The sequence below is a fragment of the Theropithecus gelada genome, chromosome 2 (genome assembly GCF_003255815.1).
Source record: "Theropithecus gelada isolate Dixy chromosome 2, Tgel_1.0, whole genome shotgun sequence".
Taxonomy (NCBI): Eukaryota; Metazoa; Chordata; class Mammalia; order Primates; family Cercopithecidae; genus Theropithecus; species Theropithecus gelada.
Window position 1 is genome coordinate 141,316,621 of NC_037669.1, and position 4,586 is coordinate 141,321,206.

Sequence of the window (4,586 nt, forward strand, 5' to 3'; positions counted from 1 at the left end):
AGCCCCTGGATTCCTTTTTATCATACAGAACCTCCCAGGCTTCATCGAAGAACTTTCTCCACCGTCACACTTGGAGTACAGATGCACTGGGAGGCCTCACTTGCTCTTTCTTGTTGTCGAAAATCTGTCTGCCCCGGCTGGGCATGGTGGCTCACACCTGGAATCCCAGCACTTTGGGAGGCTGAGGCAGGTGGATTGCTTGAGGCCAGGAGTTCAAGACCAGCCTGGCCAACATGGCAAAACCCCATCTCTACTAAAAATACAAAAATTAGCCAGGCATGGTGGCACATGCCTGTAGTCCCAGCTACTCAGGAGTCTGAGGCAGGAGAATCACTTGAACCAAGGAGGCAGGGGTTGCAGTGAGCTGAGATCCCACAACTGTACTCCAGCCTGGGCAACCGAGTGAGAGACTGTCCAAAAAAAAAAAGAAAAGAAAGAAAATCTATCTGCCTCAATCCACCTTGCTTCCCTCTTTTTGTTCAAATGCCTGAAGTCACAGGAAGATGGGCAGGTCCGCAGAGCTCCCGGAACACTGCACTCAGCTCAGTGGCCTTGAAGCCTCTGGATGGAGCCTTAACTTAATCGCTGTTCTTTCAAGCAATGAAGACAGATAATATGTAATCCTGCCAGGGCCCCCAGGTCTCAGTGATTCTGCTGCCTACACTGTGGTATAGACCAGAAATTAGAGCAACTATCTGCATTTTACTTGACAAGGAAATGTTTTTAATGAAAAACTTTAATAAAAAATGTATTCTTGGCTTCTGCAATGAATTTCTTTGGAGGATGTCACTTTAAAATGTACATGTATCTGAAAAATAGGCTACCTTTTATGTGAAAATGAGAGACAATTATGATTCTATATTGATACTTCCCTGTAAAAGAAGTAATTGCAGAAGGCTTCCTAAAACACAACAGTGGGTACAAGGGAGACATGGGATGGCAGGGCGTCTTCACTGCATACCTTTTTTGTCTCTCTGGATTTTGAACCACATGAATATACCATTTTTTAAACACACACACAAATTTTAAAATTAGAAAAAGCATTCACAGATGTTTGCAAAATCTTCTCATCTTTCTCTGTATTGGGGAGGCGAAAAACTCTCAGTCTGAATATCTCCACTTATCTACAAACACAAACATGATACAACTGGGGACTGCCCTGTGAGTACACCAAGGTAATGTGCTCCCTTTGGAAAAGGCTGGGAGACAAAAGATTTAGAAATGAAGTTGATGGAGTGTTAAGAAAGTCCCAGAAATAGAGATAATTGATTTTTCTTTAAAAAAAATAAATTTGGATTTATTCCCATTATATGGGCCAGATGATCGTGAGTCCTTGAAATAGCAGTAGAATTAATTAAACACATCCTGGGAATTCAGGATGACGAGCTTGGGATTCTAAATATGCTTGTTCTAGGGAGGCAGTTTGGAAGCTTGACCAATTCTAATCGATGTTTCAGCAGTGCAGCCACCTGGCAAATTGTCAGAGCTATTGAATCCTAATACCACTCCAGAATGCCTTTTGCTGTCATTCTGCTATTCTTTTCTCTTCTCTGTTTGGATTAGGGATGCATGGCATTTCCTGACATTGGCACACACTGTCTCTTTGCTGGGAATCTTCTCTGAAAGTGGGGGTTGGGTAAACCACCCTACGCACCTTTGCTTTCCTTAGCTCTCCTGTTTCTCACCTTTTGCTGCCCTCTTTCCGATACTCCAGCCTTCTTCCTTCCCCTAACCTGATATCTTTGAACATATGTGGTGGAACAAACTCTGGCCAAGGCTGCTGGCTCAGGTGAAATCGTGGGAAAGGTGAGCATCGTCTCTAGGCTCTTCCACCAGCCCCACCTAATGATCTTCCTTTTCTCCAGGGCAGTTTTGCACCCTCTCCCACTCCCAGGCCCTTTTCTGGACTCAGCCTTGAACACATTTCTGTAGCCGCAATATCATCCAGAAGAATCATAGTAAAAATATAATACCAAAAGACCAAAATATTCTGGAGAGACTCGAATGAATGAAGCTCTAAAATGGGATAATAGGCAGGGTGTGCTTTTTGGGAGAAAGAAGCACAGCCTGGTGAACCCCCATAAGGTCTAGCTCATAGACGGGTCTTGATAGGTGCGAATTAATTAATTCAGTGCCTCTGGATAATCCTCTAGTGCACCTCAGGCTAGAGTAGGGGTGTCCTTCGTGTGCCCCTCCAGATGCATGGTCCACTCTTCTCCAACCTACTCTCTGCCCAGTAGAGAGGCTGACCTGTAGCAAGACTGACCTCCATCAGCAGGGTGCCCTCCTCCTTTGGCTCCCTGTTGAGTTTGAGCAATGGTGAGCCCTGAAAGTAAACTGAAGGGAGGGAAGGGAAGAGAAGTCGGGTTGCTCGTGGCTAACTGAGTCCCTCTCCTCTCATGGCAGTCCTTTCCCCAGGACTCTCTCCTTTCTGGTTCAAGTCACGATTCCTTTGTGTGCTCCTTCAGGTCTAGGGGTCATAATGACTTCCCACTGTTGCTGGGACACTGCATTAGCCATTGTGGTGTCACCACACCCAGCCCACATCTTTATAAATAGTCGCTGTCTTAAATGTTCCTCAAATTAATTATCTGACTTGAGAATGCCATCTGTTTCCTGCTGGGACGCTGGCTGGTACAAGTTGAAAGGCTTGCATTTGGGTCCTGGCACTGTCATTTACTATATACGTGACCTTGCATGTGCCACTTAGCTGATCTAGGCCTCTAGTCCTTTCACTGTAAAATGAAAGAGTCAAATTAGAATTTTAAAAATTCAACAAATAGCTATTTTGAGCCTACTACATACTAGGCAGTATGCCAGTTGCTAAGAAATTGATGGTGAACATGATGGAACCAAGAGTCTACTACTCTGTTAGTTGGTCTAGGATAGAGATGTCTTCTTAGAACATCTTGGAATCTCTGATTCCATGATGGTCTAGTAATTCCTAAGGCAAGAAGAGATTTAGGGAAGGAGCTTTAAAGAGGATTAGTCTACCTCAAGTTAGGGCTGGGCAGGTGGTCACAGGGACGCTCTAAACCCAGGGACAAAGTACAAGGCAGTCAGGGGAAGAACATGAAACCTGTTGGAAAGAAGATTCAGGGCCTCTATCTTTGAATGTGTGTATAAAATGTGTGTGTGTAAATTATGATCACCATCACTGTCATCATAGCAATCAAATGGAACAAAGTGCCAGGAAAGAAAGGAATTCTTCCCAAATATAGAATACTAGCAAAGCACAAAGAGAAAAACTAAACCATGCTTGATTATGTTAATAATAATCATGGCAGCCACTTATGAGGACCATTTACCATCTGTTTCTAGTTACTAGACAGCACAACAGCACATGTAATTATGTGTCAGGTTAATCTCATTATAAATAATATCTGATATTTGAAAGTAAATTTTACACAAGTAAGTTGGGTCATCTTTGTCACACTGGCCAATAGGGCCTGGCCAGAGAGACCTGTGGCTTCTCTGTTCAGAGGGACAGTTGGAGAGAGAAGCTTCTAAGTTGGAGGTGGGAACTGGCAACAGAAACAAGAGTGTGGTTTGGCTTGCAGAACTTTTAAAATTGAATTTAAAATCTAAGCCTTCTTAGTCTCAACGGTCTTAATCTTCCACATTTATACACAGCTTTTCCTCTCTTATTGCTGCCAGTCTCTGGTCTTTTTCCATCTGTGTTGGGACTTTCTTCCATACGGCACAAGATGTTCCCGTGTAGACAGGCTGTGTTTTCACAAAGGTAATAACACCCTACATTTACTTAGCACTTATGGTTCCCAAAGCCCTTTGCCATGCTTCTCTTTCAATAATAGCCAGGATGTGGACCAAGCAGGGGTTACCCCATTTCTGGATAAATAAATTAAGTCTTAGAGAGGTTCAGTAATTTGTCCAAGTTCACATGGTCCGTAAGGAGCAGAACTGGGGCTTCTTTGCCCCTGAGTCGGGAGCAGTCTTTCTGTGCTGTGCAATCTCAATGTCAGGGAAACATTTTCTATTCGTTTTCAATGCCTGTCCTGGGGATGTTCTAGGTCTAGGGCTCTCTTTGGCCATAGCACACACCAAGTCTGTGTCTTCCAGAGCAGCGTGTGCCTGTTCGCTGTCTCTCCTTGAAGTGCTGTTGCATTGAGACACAGAACACAGTTTTTCTTCAAGTGGGTCCTTGCTCACCCTGAAATGCACCTGCCCCCTTTTCTCGATAGAGACAACCTTTTCTTTTGAGGGTGGAAGTAGAGATGGCCGGGAAATAAATTCTAACCTTAAACCAGCCCCTGGGCCAACATAGGAAGAATGTTATAGATGCATGCTTCTCCTGCATCTTTCCTTTTTAGAAACCAGTAGAGCCTGCTCTTGGGGCCTGCTCCATGCACAGCTGGGAAGAGGCACCTCAGCTCTGGGCCTATTGAGCTCCATGTTCCGTTTGTCCACATTCTTTGAATGGCTGCAAGTGCCTGAATATGATATTCAAAGTCATCCAGGGTCAGGCCCAGGGTACTTTGCAATCTGAGCTTCTACTTTTCTTCCTACCCCTTGGCCTACACACACACACACACACACACACACACACACACACACACACACACACA